Genomic DNA, 21,057 nt, shown 5'->3' with positions numbered 1-21,057 from the left:
ATTGCCAGAAAGGACCTAGACTAAAATGACAGCAATTAGGATGACACAGAGGACTTGGATATGAGCAGGTGACCATCTTGACAATGAAGCTTGAAATTGTTGAGATGAATGAGGGGTTAGAGTAATTTGTTGCAACTCTAACCTGATAAGCCACCAACTCTAATCTTCCTGATACTCCTGCCACTGCCTAGAGTTGAGCTCTTGGACATCTTGTTTTGCATGTGTGAGGGTTATAATAATGGTATTCCACCCCATTCTTGGTCCTCTCCTTGGAATTAAGAGTTGTCCTTCCTTGCAGTAAGAGAAGGTGCAACTGAATAGCTATTGATTAGTTGAGTAGAGATTCGAGACACATATGCACTATGCCAGCTAGAGAAACTGCAAGATTGAATGAGAATGGGAAGGTGATGAATACAGATTAGTGTAGGTTCAGCATCAACACAAACTTTATTTTACCATTTGCTGCTTCTAAGCTGCCACAGGTGATATGTGCCATTCATTCAGTCAATTATCCAAAACATTGATGCAACAGTCAGGCCATTGCAGCTGAATTGACCAAAGCCAACATATAGAAAGGAAGGAAAAGCTAGAGAAGGTCCAGGATTTCTGCTAATTGACCTGGTACCAAATACTCAGGGTTTCACCGATGTCCCAAGTGGCTGTTGGAAAACCAACAGCATATATAAATCATGTGGATTTTATTCAATCAAAACCACGTGATTTTGGGGAAAGCATTAGGTTTCCATTTACAGAATTGCACATTACTGGAATTATTTGAGGGAGAGATAGAATGGCACAGTTGAGTGACAGGAACTTCAGTTAAAAGTAACAGATTGTATCTCCATGAACTGTCATTCCCTGAAGACTGTACATTGTTCTTATAGGTTTCTTAAATACTGAAGTTTAGATTTTTAATTTTTCCTTACTTTTACTTTCTCTGCTTTCTTTCTTTATCCATTCTTTCTGTTCCTTATTACAGATGGGGAGAGATGATTTGTCCTTTATCTCACCTCTTGACTGACTGCAACTAAATGTATTTTTAAAGGAGTGTTTTAATCCATTGAGTATTGAGACTTTAAAGAACTAGGCTTTTTTGCACGTTTAAATCAGAAGAAAAGATCAATGTATATTTTTCACAAATATGAAATGTAATCTCAACAAGGATCCACTCCTGACAATATACACAACAATGTAACATACACTTAGCTTACTTTACAAAGGTCAATTCAATTTCCAGTCCTCAGGGTGGTGGTTTAAACATGGCAGGTTTGAATGACTCAACTTAATTCACTGCAGACAATAGGGTTTGGATGTTTCCATCTTTTCCCATCAAAGTTGTGGCCAAGCTTCTAAATTGAAGATAATATGAGGTAATATGAATTAGTACCACTTCTCTGCCTGAGATCACTTATCAAGGCAGGCTCTTTCTTTTGTCATTCAAGATGGTCTCCCTCTGAGATCTTTATCCATACTGACTTGCCCTGCCCATTCCTTGTGCATTAATACAGTACGTACAGGTATTTCTATCACAAGTGTGATGTGATAACCATATCAGTGTATCTCCATTGTCCATACAATGTGTTCATGATACATGTACTTGTCACACAGTGGGAAATGAAGGACATAATTCTCAGCAGCTTGTAATAAATGATTCCTTCACACACTTTTGTTGTGATTGTAATGAGGTTAACCAGGTGGACCTCATAGAATATGAATTCCCTGATTGGAGCTGTCCACCTGGTTTAATCAGGGATCCCTGGCTTACAGAGAAGAACAGAAGTGTCAAAGTTCTGTTCACTCTGAGAGCTGGCTCTGAGGGAGCTGGATCAGCATTGAAGACTCTCCGCCTGTAAATAAAGGGTGACTTGAGGATGGGATACTGGCCAATTTGGAGTTACTTCAACTTCCTCATTAAATTTCAGATGCACTCACCAAGTCTGAGTCAACTATAATATTAGCGTTTCTGTAAACATCCAGACAATAATAACTGTACAGTCTACAAGTAGTGTCTCTTCAATGGAAGATCCTCCAGGAAAACCTTTAAATTCCAATGACTTTCCAGAGACATATTCAGAAATGAAATAATCCTTGTCTTTATCAAAATCAGAAAAGAAGTCACCTGACATTCTGGAGTCCATTTGATAAGGTAAGCTGCCCATGCTGCCTTTCAAACATGGTGTCCATTTTCTGAATAATTTTTACACGTTTATGATGTAATCATGATCACCTCACTTCATACCTTTCTAATTCACCTAATTCCATATCTTTAGTCACAGCACACAGTTTCTTTCTTTATTTTCACATTTCAATGGTTAAAAAAGGCAATCAATTCATGGTTCTCCATAGTTCTAGATATCTTAATGATCTCAGTATGCCATTGCCAATTTCCACTTCCAGCCACCAGTGAGGCAAAAATAATTGGAAACAAGGAAGGTGAGAAAAAAACCCAATTCAGCGTATTCTATGAAATGTGTCATGCTTGCAAATTCTGGATTACTATTATTCTTTTCCCGTTGAGTTAACTTACTTTCCCATTGAAATAATGGTACTTCTGAGAAATGAACAAAACTACAACTTATTGCTAAAACCAATGAGGTTGCAAAGAAAATACAGCTTCTTATTCCTGAGAAAGCAATTTTGGAGATAAAATTTTAAAAAACTGTATAGTACCAAGATTAGAAAGCTTTTTAAATCTATTTGGTGAGTACATGAATGTTGAGATTGCAGTGGAGAATGGGCCTATATGAAAGCTATCTCTGTTATCTGTCCTCACAGAAGCTGCCTGACATGCTGGGTAACTTAAAGTGCTTTTGTTTTAGTTTGTCTGCACCTGCAATATTTTGATTTGTAATCATCATGTGCTATGACTTTTGTTCCGAAGTCAGGTATGCAAAAGTAAGAGAATTCCCAACTTTGTGAAAGTGACCTGTAAAAATAATCACCTGCACTCTCTATTTCAGTGCAGAGGTGGGGTGAGAATGCTGCAGGATTGGATGTCAATTTGGCTAAACTGGGAAGCGGAGATTTTCAAATATGGAAGCAGACTGGATGGAAAATCTGCCTTGAGACTCTGGCACGGTGTTCAAAATTACAATAAAACAATAAAGCATTCACACCTCACATCATTTTCACACTTCCTCAATTCCACATCTTATTTATGCCCTATTTATGCCAACTCATATAACCTAATACCCTCTAAACAACCTTCGGCTCCTCATATCCCCTTAGTAACTTTATGCCTATTTCTTTCTATCACATTTACCCCTTTCATATGCTATACTGATGCGCCTCATGTCCACACAAACCAAGGTACACGGGAGAAAGAAATAAAATTCAATTACTTAAAGTTTATATGGCAGACTACACTGTCAAGAAAAGCAGTCGCATTTGTGAAACTCATACTGCTAGCCTTTGAAATATATTCTTGGGTGTCTCTGGCAAACAAGCATTTATTACTCATCACCAATTATCACTACCATCACTATCTCTCCCTCTTGACATGGTTAATGTTTATTGATATTACTTGACAGTTCTTGGTTAGGTTGACAGTTCTTGACAGATTTGGTCAGAGTAAAATTGACATTTTTTGACAAGTCTTGAAATATTGATAAATATTGCTTAGTCTTTTACAGGTTTGATAGCTCTAAGGGGATCACACACAATCCTTTTGACAGTCAACAATTCCAAAGTATCTCTAATCACTTCCCAACCCCTCCTCAAAGATTACCTGACTCCAAGTTTCCCAAATGCCAAAAGCCCCTGAACCCCTTTCCAAAATGCCACCTGACCACAGTATCATTCAAAAGATACCTGACCTACATCCCTAAGGTGGCCTGGGACTATTGACTCTGGCCATCCAAAGAAGGTTCACTGACAGGAGACCTACTTTAAGCTGGTCTGTCTGTGCACTCTCGGATCAATACAACTGGGGTTTTCAAAATGGCATTTGAATGGAGACAGCAGACCTTTAAAATGGTTAGTTGTCTCTGAGAACCACATACACATAAAATCTGAGTTGACTATATTCCCACCCTCATGGAAATGGGAATATCCAGGTTTAGGAACAGGATTTTAGGGCACATCCACCATTTTCACCAGTTCAGAGAGTTTGTCTGACATAGTTTTGCCTTAATTTTGTGATGAGGTACCCCAATTTCTCATGAATTATTTTTTATCTCCTCTTCCATAACACTGGCCGTTTATGTCTCTGCATTACCTGTGTTGTCAGCAAATAATTGGCAGCTGTATTTTATCACCAACCAATACACTGTTGAAAGTGACCTCCTAAAGTGCCTACAGTCAAGATAATGATGGCACTAATACAGTTCACTCACAATTACTCTATGATGCAATAACTTACATTCTGTGTAACCCTTACAATTTGACAGTAGCCATCGCTGCTACTTTATTGCAGTTCTACACCGACACAACCAAAGCAGAGATATTCATAAGACACAAACGATGGACACAGGCAAGCACATTCAACAAGAAAAACCAAAAATGCACACTCAGTCCACTATAATGATTAACAAAGTGAATTTACTTTTAGCATGCCTTGTCATCTCTGTTTCTTCCACTGTACAAAGCAGAAACCATCATTGTTCAAAGGTCAAGCAAAATGGCTTAATCCTGCAATCTTCCATAGGGTAATACAAGGATAATGTCACACTGAGTGTACTGGTGGCCTTCACTGATATCGAATTACAACAACAGATTCCACTTTTATGACGCTTTAACATCATGAAGTATCTAAAGAAGAAGAGAAGGGGATGTAGAATCAGACACCTAGCAAGCTGAACAATACATCTGTAAAGTTAATTTATTCAGCATATAGGACTATGTCAACTGAAGGCAAATAGAGGAGAAGATACAGTTGTCTGAATTACAAAGTGAAGGCACGTGTTGTGAGAGCAAACTGAAGGAATATTTGACATCATATTGTATTTTTAATGTTAATTGAGTTTCCTATTGCAGATTCTGCTCTGTTGGGCAGGAAAATAGTTCAGTATTGTTGCAATAAGGAAGCAAAACATATACAGTGAAATCTTAACATGTGACAGGGAAATGATTTATGATTTGACACCATAAGAAACTCTCAAAGTCATTCACTACCAGAAAAAAATCTATATTAAAATGTGACATAACTTTAAATGTTTACCATAATTTTTTGCCACATGGCGGCAGAAAATCATTTGGCCTTTTTTAGTGTTTATACATAACCTTGTTTTAATGTATGTTATTTACATCTTAGTGTGGATGGAACTATGAATGCAATCACCAATTAAAAGATTAAAATAACGAAATCTTTCCTTGTTCTTAATGTTAAAACTGATGTTGGCAAACTTACGTACTCAGGATTTTATGTTGATAGCTGTTATTGGAAGGAAACCATTTAAAAGTCTCCAAAAGGATACATGTCTACAGCTTGGTTAGGAACAGATGTCTTTCCCAGTGTCTAAAACAACCTTAGTTAAAATATATATCTATATCTAATCTGAAGAGCTGATTATTTGGGCACTGGGATGGAGTAATATTTAATGATGGAATATGGCTGTGTTTCACTGTTTCTTTAAAGAAAACAAGAAATACTGGAGATTCGTGTGCCAATCAAAACTTCATTCCCGAGTATAGATCTAATAGATTGCATGATTAATCAAGACTTTGCAAATATCAAGTAACAGTTTTATGATAGCTAAAATAATCACAGTTGGAGATCATGGATAGTAGCCCATGCAGCCTGACAGTTTGGCTCTTTCTTTGTCTGGATCTTTGTTAACTTTGGTATGAGCATAAAAACCTAGTTAGTTACAACTCTTCAATCAGGGATGAGGCGTGGCAGTGTCTGAATTAAATCATACAAATAACTGGGCAAGAGCTAGCTGAGTTCAAACACTATTGCAACGTGGCAGTTTTTATTTAACGTTTACATTCAAGTTACATTAAGCACCAAATATAATGTGGATAAGCGTATTGGGGAAGGGGGTGAACAGTTGCGTAGTAGAACTCCAGAAGGCTACTCCAGAAATGTGGAAATGTAAGCCTTGAGGATAAAATTGTAAATACAAAACATTTAAGGGCACAACTGCAACATTTAAAAGATGGGGTATATGAATAGGAAGGGTTTAGAGGGATATGGGCCAAGTGCTGCCAAATGGAACTAGATTAGGTTGGGATATCTGGTTGGCAGGGACTAGTTGGACCAAAGGGTCTGTTTCTGTGTTGCACATCTCTATGACTCTATGACTCTACGACTGGGAGCAAAAGTAGGTCAATGTATTCTATGGCTGCTTCTACAATGTAATGTCATTAAATTTGGATTAATGGGAAATCAGACCACAAAATGTACTTTATATAGAATATTGACAATGAAAAATCAGTGAATGCAACTAATTAAATTAGTTACATGAAAAGGTGAAATAAAGTTATGCGAGAGAATTGCTTTAATTTAATATTTGTTCTGGTTTTTGGAATAGAGCAATATTTATGACAACTAATTTTATCAAATTCATTCTAACATATAGGTCTTAGCTGAAAAAGACTTACTGCAGACTGACCAATTTTACGCGGTGATATGTTTTCTTTTGTTTTTGCATGCTTGATTTTATTTGTAAAATACTTTAGCTCTATTTAACCATCATTATTATACTAAAACCTGTCTTCTCCAGAGCAAGGAGATAAACTGGTGAAATAAGAGAGTAGTTCATTATGTGCAACCACCTAATACAGATAGCATGTTACTGCAAAATGGTAGTATATCTGAAAATAGCATGTGAGATTTTTCTCATTGACAACAATGAGAACCCAATAGTATGTTGAGAGAATGGAGATGCTTATGGCAATGGATATCATGGTTGACAAAGAAATGAAGTAGTGGACCTTGGGAAAGCCTTTTTTATTTAGCTTTTGATAAATCATTTCTGAGATAACTGAAATAAAGAAATACAATCTCCATTTTCTGCTACTATATTTCCCAAATTTGGAAAGGTTACCCCTACAATCTAAGGCAGAGAATTCCGATAAGGTGCATTCATAAATATCTTTGATCAAAGTTTAACTTTGGCTAATATCTCTTATAGCAGAACAGGAATGTTTGATGCATCTGATTGTATTTTTCCAAGATAAAGTTATTTTTCCATAAATTGACTGGATTTCAAATTGGTTCCATAAGATTTCAGGAGTAATACTGAGAATGGGTATGAATGAAATCTTTTGGAAAGCCATTAAAATTTACCGTTTCACATAATCTAATAAACGAGGCTCCAAACTCTGCAGGACAGTGAGACTGAATAACTCCTTGCCAGAGGAATGCTTCTGTTAATTTACATTTCATTGAAGAATGCAAGAATCTGTTTGTTCTGTCTGTTTCTGGGCCTTGCTCGTGTTTTGTGATCCACTTGGATTCATTTAAAGATTTACTAGTTTATTCACAATGTAAATTTTTCCATCAATCTTGCGTATAAATTAGTGCCAGCAATAACCAAGACTTAGATCAATTGATCTAGAAAATACGTTTTTGAAATCCTGAATTGACCATGGGTGTCTGTCATTTTAGACACAATTCAAAACTTTATTTTCACACTATTCAAGGAGGTGCATTTTGTCAGAATTATTTGTACTTACTGCAATTCTGCTTGATTTTAGTTATTACAATTCATTAAATGACTTTTTTCTTTGCAAAAGCTCCAATTTTTAATGAACTTGTTGAACTTGTTCTATTATAGTAACATACTTTTGTAATCTCTGTCTGGAAGTTATAATTTTTTAAAATAAATGATTTGTAATTCTTTCCTATGTGTCTTTATTTGGTTATTTCTAACATAAAGGTGTTTTTGTTTTTCTATGGTAATGCATAACTGCTTGTTTTAATATAGTCAATTCCTCTCTTACATTAATGGATGTTATTCATTATTCCTCTACATTAGCAAATGTTATCAATGTCTTATCAACATTACACAATAAGACCAATGCTTTTAATTTGTCCTTCAAATGATTGAATGCTTTCTAAATCACCCTTCTGTCATGCACTCATCAATTTCTCCAATGCATGATTGAATATCATTAACATGGCACTGAGTACTATGAGCTGCCTCAATCAACAGCCACATTCCTTTATGACATCAAACCAGATAAACTCCATAAGAATTATTAGGAAGAAGGCCAATTTTGGGCCTTGAAAGTAAGCAACAAGTTTGTCATGGAAGCTTTCCCTACTCACCTTCCAGGTATCCCTATCTTGCTTGGAAATGTATTGGTCACTTTGGTTATATACCTCCTCAAGCAATTTATGTGTGGATTGAAGCTGGAGATTCTGAATAGACCTTAATGGAACAATACATAAACATTTTGTTCATTAATCGGTGCTGAAGGATTGCTAAACATTAAATCCAAATTAACATTTTTTAAAAAATGTATTTGTTTTCTGTAATTATCTGCTAATCACATTCTAAATAACATGTAGAAAATAATTACTGGATACTTATTTGAAAGTTATTGCAGAATATGAAACAAAGGTGGGCAGCACGGTGGCACAGTGGTTAGCACTGCTGCCTCACAGCGCCAGAGACCCGGGTTCAATTTCCGCCTCAAGCGACTGACTGTGTGGAGTTTGCACATTCTCCCTGTGTCTGCGTGGGTTTCCTCCAGGTGCTCCGGTTTCCTCCCACAGTCCAAAGATATGCAGGTCAGGTGAATTGGCCATGCTAAATTGCCCGTAGTGTTAGGTAAGGAGTAGATGTAGGAGTATGGGTGGGTTGCGCTTCGGCGGGGTGATGTGGACTTGTTGGGCCGAAGGACCTGTTTCCACACTGTAAGTAATCTAATCTAATCTAAAAAAATGGGATGATTGATAGCTCAGAGATTCTCCTGTTCTAAAGACCACCAAGCATGATGAAATATACACATTTGTTATGTTATGAAATGTATTGAATATCAAATTGCCCATAACTAATGTACCTAATTCAACGTGGTTTAACGTCTTCCACCCAAGCAGTAGAGCATGTCATGTTAATGTTTCTTCAGCACTGTAAAACAAAGGAGACGCATGTAACTATGTCCAAATATTTTCATTAACTACTGTTCATTTATCAAGCTTATTCTGGCACTGGTTTGTAGGGTCTCACTTGTTTGACCTGCCTTTTTCTTTCAATGACATTCTTAAGGGGATATTTTCTTAGTTATACTGTATTTACCAAAGGACATATCTTCCATCTTTTGGGGAATGCTTTCAACTTAAATTCATTTTCCCTCTCTTACAAATGTGACATTTTCATTTCCCACACTCTTTTCAAGCTACTCTGTTTGTGTGGTTAGGTGAAGCTACTCAAAGAACCTTTGTTTATCTTCACTGACCTTAGTGGCTAAGAGCAGATGACATGCTGCAGGAGAGGCTTCCAAATCTGCCTCCAGATTTACCATTAATCCTAAGCATTGAATTGTTTGCCACTTCAGAATGTAAACACTCTTGTAAATCACATAACAAACAGACTTTATGAACACCATAAAGAAGATTAATGGTAGGGCCTTGGATAGTGAGGCACCATGGGGCTTAGGTACATAATTCTTTGAGGTTTGCATCACATATAGACAGGGTAATTAAAAAGGCATTTCATTGCTCAGTCCTTTGAGTTTAGGAGTTGGGAAGTTACATTGAGTTTGGATAGGACATTGGTATGGCCTCTTCTGAATTACAGTGTCCAGTTCTAGTTGCTCTGTTATAAGAAGGATATGATTAAGCTAGAGAGGGTTCAGAAGCAATTTACCAAGGATGTTGCTAAGTATGGAAGGTTTGAATTTTCAAGAAAGGCTGGATAGACTAGGACTTTTTTCACTGGAGCCAAAGAAAATGAGAGGTGACCTTATAGAGATTTATAAAATCATGAGAGGTTTAGATAAGGTTATTTACAAAGAGGGTGGTTCATGTGTGGAATGAACTTCCTGAGGAACTAGTGGATATGGACACAGTCAAACCTTTAAAAGACACTTAGATAAGCACAAGATTAGGAAAGGGTTGGAGGGATATGGGCCAAGAGCAGGCAGATGAAACTAGTTTAGTTTAGGATTATGTTCGGCATGGACTGATTGGACCAAAGGGTCTGTTTCCATGCTGTACGACTCCATGATTTTATGGCTATTAATTTCTTTTAATGAATTAAATGGATATGACAGATGTGCTTCAATTGTAAAAGACGATATTTTAGCTTTCTCCCTTCTTCAAGTATCAAAAAATATTTTGCTAAGAATCCTTATTCATTACCTGTGCAATTGAACAGTATTGCCATTTGCACGTTAAACATACATAGATATAACATATATATTTCAGTGCAGCACAGACAAAATACACCTTAAACACTTATCCATTTGGAAATGGATTGAGTATTTCTGGTAGCTTTTCTGCACTGCTCTGAACTTTGTTCAAAGGAGAGTAGAGAAATAAGATGTGGTTATAGCAGCAACAATGTAGCATTTGCAGAAAACAAGCTGCTTGGATGGTGATACGGAGTGTTTGAAACTTACAGAGAGAGATTGCATGACCCAGTTAGTGGGTGAACTAGCTCAGATTGGAACATGTGGCATTTGAGATAACTTACCTCAGGAGCAAAACATTTTGCCCTGTCTCTTTTTTTCTGAAATCCCTTTCATCAAATTTTATGATATTGGAACCTACCAAAAACCACACTACCACAAGTGAAGAATTCTTAAAAGAAAATTTGGAATCTACACCACTGTCTCCAGAAAAGTGTGCTCAGCTAGCTGGAACTATTCCAAGAAGCCACCCTACTTCCCTCCAAACCAAGAGCTTGTATGTGAGGTGACTTTGACCAGAGATCACATTTAGGACAATTCGTAACTAATTCTTGTTTCTTGAATTTAACTATTTCATGCTCAATGTACTTTTAACCTATGTGTGCTAGTTTTCAAGAAAGATAGTTACATATAGTTGCCCAGTTGAAACATTTTGTAAATAGTCTCTATGATTGGCCCCAGCAAAAACTTTATGTTCCTGTTATCAAGAATATACCTCTCTTCAATAAAAATACAATTACCCACTGTCCATAGTAGCCAACTGCTACATTTTCTGGAGTGAAAGAATAGGCCATTTTATTATTTGTTAAGTGCCAAAAAATGGGATATCAGGTATACACAAGTACAAAGTTAAAAAATAAGAAAAGTGTCCAGTTCAAAAGAAATATAAGTTGCAGTTTACATCCTTAGTCTGTCCTTGAGATATAACGATGTAAACCTAAGACTATGATTGTTTAATTGGTACTTGTATCCTCAACAGATTCAGATCTCTTTACGTTCTTGGTGTTAGGATACTTTTCTACAATTTGTATGGTCACCAGGTGCTTTGTTCTCAATAAGCAGAGACAGAACATTTCCCAGCTGGTTCCAGTTGCAAATCAATCTTCCTTTGCTCTGTCAAAAGTGGCTCCCTGAAATGTAGCTGGTTTGTGTCTTCCCATGTCTGAATTCATTGTTTCCAAGTTGATAATTGCAGATGATACCTTTCATTTCAAAAATGCGATGCTTACATTACAGATGTAAATCACTAGGAGCTGAAGATTTCTTCATGACTGATCAGGTGGACTAATTTCAGTATCTTTTGATAAAAATATTAATTTCAGTTTGGACAGCTTTGTTTATTCCAAATTGATTTCCCAAAGTAAACACCACATTTCACCTATTCAACCCATCACATCCACTGAACAAGTTATCTAATTAGTCTCATCCTTCTGTCCTTTTCCTATAGCCTGTAAACATTTTCCCTCCAAGTATTTATCTGAATTCTTTTTGGAAATTACAATTGAATCTGGTTCCAATAAACTACCAGGCATTTCATTCCAGGTGATTGTGACTCTGCAAAAAAAAAGGGTGAGAAGACAAGTTGCAAGGTGCTAAATTTGATGGATCAAACCAAGCAATTCCTGTCTCAACTAAAGTCCAAAGTACATTCTTTAAACATATGCTGTTTACTTTTATTTTCATCCTGCGTAAATTCTACTTATAAACTAATGTTATGACATGGGGTAAACCTGACATACAGAGAAGCTCACCTCACACTGTTAAATTTCGAGGTGCAAAGAACTACCCCACAGGTCACTATTTAAAGTAAAATTAACAGTTTTATTTATTAAGTCCAAAAGAGAACATTAAACAACTATTTAGAACTCCTTTCTCTTAAACTTATCTTTTACCTCCTACTCTACAATATTGGTCTGATAAAAGAAAAAACCCGATTAAGATTTACAAAAAAAAAGCAAGTTTCTAAACCAGTGAGCTTTGTCCATTCTTCTTTGTAGATTTTCCTCTGCAGATTTTTCTCTATTTCCACTTTGGTGTTCTGCTGCACAAATTTCTTATGGACAGGTACCTTTCAGAAAGCAATTCGGCTAGCAGTCTATACTTGTTGAAGTTCTTGGCAGTTCTCCCACTAACTGTTTAAAATGTCTAGTTTTAGACTCCAAAACATCAGATCATTTAATTGGTTTGATGTCATTAAAACATTAAATACAGATTCAATTGAATTTTGGTATCTGGGGCATAATATAAACTGATTGGCTGAATTTGAATTTGTTTTTGTTCCATGGCAATGAAACTCCAGCTATTTGTTTCAACCGATTGTTACATTTCTAAATTGTTGAGGAGACTCTGTGCTTTCAGTCAGCCCTTGCTAGCTTCCTCTATCTCTTAAAGATACAGTACGCTCTTACACCTTTGTAACACTAATGATGCAATACGTTAAATAATTAAAATCATTGTAAGTGTGCATTTTCCTTCTAAAACAAAATAATGAGTAGCACATACTTTTACTTATTTAAATGATTTCTTCCTATTGTTTTTCAAAAAGCTGATTAGAAGTGAATTAATGCATGTGACAAGATATACCAGCAGTGAATTCTACATAGTCAGTCAGGGAATATCAGGTTTAACTTTTTGGTATTCAATCAAAACTCATTTTGTGAGAATTAAGTACTGATGTATAATATGAATTTTTGGCAGTATCAATGTAAACACATTTCGATGAACTGATACTGAAGACCTTGAGAAGCAGCCTGATTATATGGTCAGAATAACAGACCCCACAGCAGAATCCAAAGAAGTCCTCATTTCTGTGAAGCAATCAACAATTCTTGCAAATGCTGACTGTCCTAATGAGGAAAATTATTAGCCATGAGTTAAGGTGCTAGTGTTGGACTCAGGTGGACAAAGTCAGATGTCACACAACACCAGGTTATAGTCTAACAGATTTATTTGAAATCACAGCACTCTGAAAGCTTGTGATTTCAAATAAACCTATTGGACTATGACTTGGTGTCATTTTACTTCTGAAAATAATTAGAAGAGGGATTCTACTAACTTCTGAACTTTCACTTAGAACTTAGCTGAGAACATGGTAATATGTAAACCAATAAAATTGCTGTGGGTGGATCAGATAGAGGTATCTAGTTCAGGATATCCTCAGTGAGCCAATTGAAGCTGGACTTCCACTAGTTTTGCTCTTTTCCACATATGTACCTAAAAGGAGAAAAGTGTATTTCTTTTAAAATTTGCACTGCAGGCATATGTTGCAAGATTCAGAACATGATGGATGATTTGTGAATATATTGTGACAATACTATGGCTTTAAGAAGTGTATTTTGTCCTTCTTTTTAAGAGGTTTTGAACCATTGGTGACAATCTATCTCCTCCAAGTTAATAAAGTAGGTATCTTGTGAGGCCTTTGGTTCACTTTAAAAGTTTCAACAATAGAAACAACATGAATGGATGCAATTAGGTTCTGACAGAACTAGAGTTTTGGTTTAGCTTTCAGCAGTTGCTAGGGTCTTGTAGATGGATGTGGAAGCAATTAGTCCTCTCTCTGTTACAGCTAAAAGCTAGAGTTCATTCTGCCAGGATTTTCTCCTGATGTTCTTTCCACCTCCACAGGAGAAACATTGCACATGAAACAATCTATTTTACTGAATTTGTCTTTGCTAAGGGTGTGTTAATGGGATATTATGAAATTGGAAGGGTTGTTGTTTAGTAGTTAAATTATCTACTATTCTATTAAGCTTTCCAAAAGAGTTAAAATTATATCAATCTTCTTTCTTTTGTTTGTATTTTAACTCTAGGGTAAGAATAAACTGTGTTTTCCTTCAGGCAGAATAGCGTAAACAAAGTCGAGAGTGTGGTACTGGAAAAGCTGAGCAGGTCAGGTAGCATCCGAGGAGCATGAGAATTGATGTTTCGGGCATAAGCCCTTCATCAGGAGTGAGTGTAACCAATCAAATTACATCTACAAGAGAACGCCTTACACTTGCCTTTAAATAAGATAAAGGGTAGGGCCTAGGCTATCTCCTTGATTATTTGAGGGGGTTTTGGTCTGGTCCATAACAATCTGGGGTGGTCTTGTCAAGTTGGGTTTAGGATTGTTGGATTCAAGGATGGTGAGTGATGCGTGTTAGTTTTCTTTTCAGCTAATGTATTCAGTTGGTTTAAACAGGCTGTGCCTTGTGTTGTCATGGCTCTTTTAGTCACTAAGAGTTTCCTGCGGGTGGAAGAAGTCACTTCAGGAGCTTTACAGAAAATGAGCAAGGAAAAGCTTTCAGCATTGGCAAACATGCCAATTGCCTTTGCCTTTGCCGATGAGGAAAAGGGAGGCAAATATAGCAGTAGCTCAACATTTACAATAGTCAGAAATGCAATCAAAATCTTTGGAAATGGCTAAAACTCAATTGCAAATGAAGCAGCGTGAATATGAAAGGAAATGAAAACAATTCGAGTGAAGATTGAAAGCAGAAGAAAAGCAGAAAGAAGGAGAAGAAGGGAAGAGAGACTTTTTAAACTTCGTAAACTAAACTGTAACTGAAAACTGAAAGTTGAGCTAAAATGGCAGAGTTAGAGGTAAAAAGTAGGAGCAGTGATGAAGACAGTGATGGACAGCAATCCCATTGTAGCCAAAGGCCTGGTGGGGAGTCTGTTTAAATATGTCAAAGCATTGCCTAAGTTTGATGAACATTTTCATTTCATTTGGGAAAGTAGGGGACAAATTTACAGAATAAGAGAACACTCATTTAAAGTTGAAATGCGATGTGTTTTTTTTTCCTCCCAGAGAGTAGTGAATGTCTAGAATTCTGTACAAGCTGTTCTCCTATAATGCCGTTTGGCTGTAACGCGACTGGTTAATTGGGAAAATGCGAACACCCGTTGGCTAATATGTGATTCCATCCCCAGCACTAGGTGCCGCAGGAGCTGATGATTGGATTCGCATTGACATCACATGGTCAGTCAGCTCGCGTGTTTTGTGGTGAAGTACTTCCTGAACGGTACAATGCTGTACTCAGTAATTCTTGGTCCTGTTTTTCACAAATCTCACTATGCTTTCCATGAATATGAAATTTTTTCTGACCTTACTGTTGTTGTTTTCGAGTATGTTTTTAGAAATTATTGCAGGAGAAGAAACTTGGATCTCAAGATTCTCCTTATTCACCAAGGCATCCTCCCACCACGGGTGAGCTTTCTGAAAACATCAAAGTGTTGTTTCTGCCTCCAAACACAACCACTCTCATTCAACCGATAGACCAGGGTGCAATAGCAGCTTTTATAGTTTATTACTTAAGACACATATTCAGGAAGCTGATTGCAGCTACTGAGGGGGATAATGAAGACAGTGCTCTTCAATTTTGGAAGAGCTTTAACATTAACAATGCTCTTGATATCATTGTGGAGGCCTGGGGTGATGTCAATAAGGACTGCTTGCATGCAGTTTGGCAGAAGCTTCTCCCAGATTTTCTTCATGATTTTAAAGGCGTTGAACTGTTAGAGACACTTCCAGCAATTGAAGAACATTGTGTCACTCTTGCAAAACACATTGGATTTGAAGAAGTGGAAACTGATTTACAACAACTTGTTTCTGTGGGGGAAATTGAAGCTCATGATGAAGATTGTGAAGTCCAGGATGCAGCACCATGAGAACTTGTCACTTCTGTTTTGTCTTCTATCCTGAGGGAAGTTGAGAAGTATTTGCAGCTCTTAGAAGACAATGACCACAATGCAGAATGCAGCAGGATAGTACTTCATGGCATAAAGTCTTATCTGGCAGCCTATGAAGAGCTCCTTCATGAAAGAAGAAAGATGACAAGCAGCAAAGCCCAGATGCCTTTTTTTAAGCCAATCCCCAAGAAACAGTCTGAGAACAATGCACCACAGCTATCCATCTCTGGATGAAATATTTTCTTTCATTGTAACCCTGCATCTAGAACTACACCTGAAAGTGATGATGATCCTCAGCCCCTGTTGTAATATAGTACTGTAACTCAGCAAACTCAGAAACTCTTTAAAGTTACCTTCCAGTTTTTCAGGGCAAAGTGTTAAGCTTATTGTATTATTTCATTAAATATATGATTTTAACATTTACTTAGTCGGTGCAATCATTTGTGTTCGGCTAACTATTATTTTTGTTTCGATTTTTACTGATATCTTTGATGGTCTGCTCTTAACCCTGTTTTTCCCATAGGCCCCGTTATTTCTATTGTATGATTTTATATAATGCGAGGTCACACGAGAAAGCAATTACTGCATTATAGCAGAAGAGTCAGTACTCCAGAGAGTTGTGGAAGCTAGACACTGAAAGTATTTAAGGAGAAAGTAGATAGATTTTTGAAATATTAAGGAGTTCAGGGCTAGGAGGAGCTGGCACAAAAGAGGAATTAAGTCCTGGGGCAGATCAGCCATGATCTTGTTGAATGCAGAGGTAGTTCTCAGGTCTGAATGGCCTACACCTGCTCCAATGTTTTTGTTCTTATGAGTCTTACCTCACCAAATAAACACATTCCTTCAACCAGGCCTCAGAAGTCACAAAGAAAATCTTATTAAACAATAGAGTCAAACTGAAATGTCTAAAGCTATTTTATTATTTTCTCCATTGTTACATTTCAATATTTCATATCATCCAATACCCAGTAATGCTTATTAATGGTCTATTTTATTACTTCTGGCTGCTACCTAAAGGCCAATGTTGTGAGAGATGGTTAGCTACTCTATTGCAAAATTGGTTTATTTGGATCAAGGTGGCCTTCATCTCATAACAGCTAAGGCCTAGAACAACCGGTTTTGTTTATGTGTAACTACCATGAGATCTGAGCTTGCTGGCTCCTCAGATAAAGGCAAACACCTTTGAAACCTCAACTGAGAAACAGTCAGCTTTCTTCAACTCCCCACGCCCCCTGTCAATCTGCCAGCACTAATTTCCTCATCCCTACTTTTTCAGTAGCTCCAAGTAAGTTGCTGAATGGAAAAACAAAGACAAGTTACAAAGAACAAGTGTTGCAGCCATGAATGAACAAGTCTCTTTGTCATCCTTGCTCCAATAATCATTATATAACATGCCAGTAGAAATTTCTCTACCGTCTCCTGTTAAGCTTTTGATCGTGAGAGATTTATGTGCAAAAACTAACAAAGCTAAGATCTAATGTGCAGTCCCTAGGAAAAGGGGCAACATAAAGACAATTCTGAACTTTTCTGACAGTAGGCTTCTTCAAAGTAAAGGCACATGAACTATTTTTCACCAACCTCATTGCTTACAACAGCTCCATTGCCTGTTCATCATGCAGGAATCTTGCAAACACTTCAACGTAGTATGGTGCACCAGTAGCTTCTGGAATCAAATTACCAGTTCGACAGAAGCAACAGTTTACAGCAATGCGCAATAAAAACAACGCACATTCTTCAGGGAACAAATTATTTAGATGTCAGGGTGTTTGCCAATACTAAGACATGGATATCATATTTATAAACATTAAAAAAAAGATTGTTGGAATGATTGTAGAACTATATGATGTTGCTGAAATACTTTTGTTTGTAGACTATAGCTTACATTAATCGTGAGATTTTTCTCCTTAAAGATTGATCAGGTTAATCTTTTTGTTTGATAAATAAAGAATATAAATTGAGGCCACTGATCATTATATAAAACAGCGTGTTCTTTGTTATACATTTGGGAGCTAGTGTTTCCAAGAATTATAACACCAAATTGGGTGAATGTTTTATTTCACAAACACTTAATAAGTTCTTTTAAAATAAATTAGAGATTGGAATTTTGGAACTGAAGTATTCCCATAGAACTCTCCAAAACAATTCCATCCAAGTAGCTACTGCTGGGAGACAGGAAAAAAAACAGCCTGATTCATAATTGAAAGAAATGTAAAGGCCAAGGAAATGCTTTGCTGAAATGAATTTCAGAACTATTTCAATGAAACAAAGATCGATGATGCAGAATGTCAGTAATATATTATTGGAAGGGCAAGTGTTAAGTAATGTGACAAATTTCCAATATCATGAAGAGACCTGGTAGAAAACACAAATCTGTCTCACCCTTTGCATAGATGTTACTAACTTTCAGGTGATGATCTCTCGATGGGTAGAGGATAGAGGACAGCAGCAGAATCACAGGGAGCACCATAAAGATCCTCCCATCTAGTAATTTTCCTTTATCAAAGAAACATTTTTAAAATCAAGCTGTGCAGGGATTCTATTACATACCTCTGGAGCAGGTAGGACTCGAACCTAGGCCTCCCAGGTCAGAGGTCGGTACACTCCGTTGCACCTTAAGAACCTCTCCATGTCATTTTATTAGTGGAGGGACTGCCTATTAGCATAATTTAAAGGCAAATTAAGGGCCATTTCCCCAATAGCAGTTAAATTGAGGTAAGAGGAAGTAAGTTCTGTGACTTTGACCCAGCAACAGTAAAGGGTTGGCAATATAGTTCCAAGTTAGAAATGGTGTGTGATCACAGAGTCACAGAGATGTACAGCACAGAAACAGATTCTTCGATCCAACCCGTCCATGCTGACCAGATATCCGAACCTAAGCTATTCCCATTTGCCAGTACTTGGCCCATATCTCTTTAAACTCTTCCTATTCATATACCCATCCAGATGCCTTTTAAGTGCTGCCCGGAGAGTTTGCAGACGGTAGTGCTCTGATGTATCAGTTGCCCTTGTTCTTCTCAGTAGCAGAGGTTACAGCTTTGACAAGTCCTATTGGAAGAGGCTTGGTGATTTGCTGCAGTGCATCTTGTTGATGATACATACAGCTTCCTATGCATGCCAATGTGGAGGGAGTGAATGTTTAAGATGATATGTGGTTGCCAATCCAAAGGACTGCTTTGACTTGGATAATATCAAGTTGCTTGAATGTTTAGTTTTGGAGCTTTACTCATCCAGATAAGTGGAGTGGATTCCGTCACATTCCTGATTGTTTTTATGCATTCCTGGAATGTGGCAGTTGCTGACTGGGATTGCATTTATTGTCAATCCATAATTCACTTGAGAAGGTGGTGGTGAGCTGCCTTCTAGAATGGCTGCATCCCTTTTGTTAGACCCACAATTAGGGAGGGAGTTCCAGGATTTTGATCAAGTGATACTGAAGGGACCGTGATATATTTCCATGTCAGGATGATGAATATTTTGAGAAGGAACATGCAGATGGTGGCATTACTTCTAGGTGGAAGTTGTGGGTTCAGGAGATATTGTCAAGAACCCCTGCTGAGTTAGAATAGATCTTGTAAATTGTATTTGCTTCTGCTACTATTCATCAGTGTTGGAGGGAGTGGATGTTTGTGGATGTGATGTCAATCAAGTGGACTGCTTTGTCCTGGATGGTTTCAAGCCTCTAAAATGTTGTTGTCACTGCACTCATCCAGGCAAATGGGGAGTATTCCATCACACTCCTAGCTTGTGCCTTGTAGATGGTGGACAGATTTTTAGGAGTCAAGAAGTGAGTTACTCTGGCCGTTCCTGGACTCTAGCTGCTTCCATAATGTTGCTGACCACCAGGGTTCTGCTTGGGCGCACCAACCACCTCGTGGCCAACTGGCAAATTCCTCACTCTGACCCCCAGCTGCTACCGTCACCCACCCCCGCTGCCTCCATAACCAAGCTCCCTCCGGAGGGTAAGCTGAGAGGAAAAACAACTAAGAAAAAAGAAAAATGGTGAGAAACGAAGAAAGAAAAGTGGTCGGAGTGGATGAGTTTTGGCTCAGGAGTCCTACTCCACTGCCATCTTGGAACATTCATGGTTTAAGACTGAACATAACATTTCGGACCAAAGATAAGAAACATGCTAATTATTTTCATAGGTTTCCTTGAGAAAGATTGAACGCTGCCATTCGTTATCTAGAATACCAAAAGAGCAGATTATTCTATCAATGTGTGGTCTTTTATAGTAAGGATCACAGACTATAAAATTCACTAAACTAATTCTTATAAAATATTTCTTCTTTATTTAGATCCTAGATTAAATTCCTGATGGAAATATCAGGAACTGACATAAATAAAATTTGAGACTTGCTTTATCCAATGTATGGCCTTTATTCAATATTTTAATAGTATCTGATTCATTAAACCCATCAGCCCAGAGGGAATAATATTGGAGAAAAATTTACTCTAATGATACTATGGCTTTAAGAGGTGTATTTTCTCCTTTTTTTAATGAAGAAAGAATGGGACTGTGGTCTCCAAAACCAATAAACAGCTTGTGAGGCCTTGAGCATTTTTTAAAAGTTAGAACAATAGAAGCAGCTTGAATGAGTGGAGTCATGCTCCCATAGAACCAGGATGTTTTTTACTTTTAGTTGCTGGGGTCTTGAAGCTGGATGTGGAAGCTCTTATTCCTTTCTCTGTTACAGCTAAAAGCTGGGGTTTTCTTCCTACTGTTAGAATTGCATGTCAGATAAACTATTTTACTGAATTTGCCTTTGTTAAGGGATGTTACTACATTGGAACAGTTAATAGTAGTGTAGCCAATATATATTAATTTGTTAAGCATTTCGAGTTACAGTTAAACCAATTATTTTATTTTTATTTTGCCTGCATTTTAATTATAGTATATGTGTAAAGTATGTTTTGTAGTTTGACTAATCAGATTGCATCTGGAACACAACACCTTACACTTATCTCTAAAATAAGAAAAAAGTTAGGGTCTTGTTAATATACTTTTGAAAGAGTTTGGTCTGGTCCATAACATTACCCAGTGACAAATTACTACATTGTTTCATTCACAACACCCTATCACAGACT

General features: G+C 37.1%; 1 long non-coding RNA gene across 2 annotated transcripts in view; it reads right to left on the bottom strand.

The window, feature by feature from the left end:
• Positions 1–17,616, bottom strand: part of LOC122555568 — a 75,650-nt gene extending 58,034 nt beyond the window's left edge. Inside the window, exons 1-5 of one of the 2 annotated variants that reach the window (XR_006313304.1) lie at positions 17,551–17,616; positions 8,953–9,020; positions 8,216–8,318; positions 4,544–4,749; positions 1,258–1,349 (exon numbers count right to left, since the gene is read on the bottom strand). This is a non-coding gene — a long non-coding RNA (uncharacterized LOC122555568). Of the gene's footprint in view, positions 1–1,257; positions 1,350–4,543; positions 4,750–8,215; positions 8,319–8,952; positions 9,021–17,550 lie in introns of those variants that run through there. The other variant, XR_006313305.1, reaches the window with a different exon arrangement.
• Positions 17,617–21,057: the final 3,441 nt, after the last annotated feature.

Source organism: Chiloscyllium plagiosum, chromosome 12 (genome assembly GCF_004010195.1).
Source record: "Chiloscyllium plagiosum isolate BGI_BamShark_2017 chromosome 12, ASM401019v2, whole genome shotgun sequence".
In the NCBI taxonomy this organism is placed as follows: domain Eukaryota; kingdom Metazoa; phylum Chordata; class Chondrichthyes; order Orectolobiformes; family Hemiscylliidae; genus Chiloscyllium; species Chiloscyllium plagiosum.
This window is presented reverse-complemented; position numbering and strand designations above follow the sequence as displayed.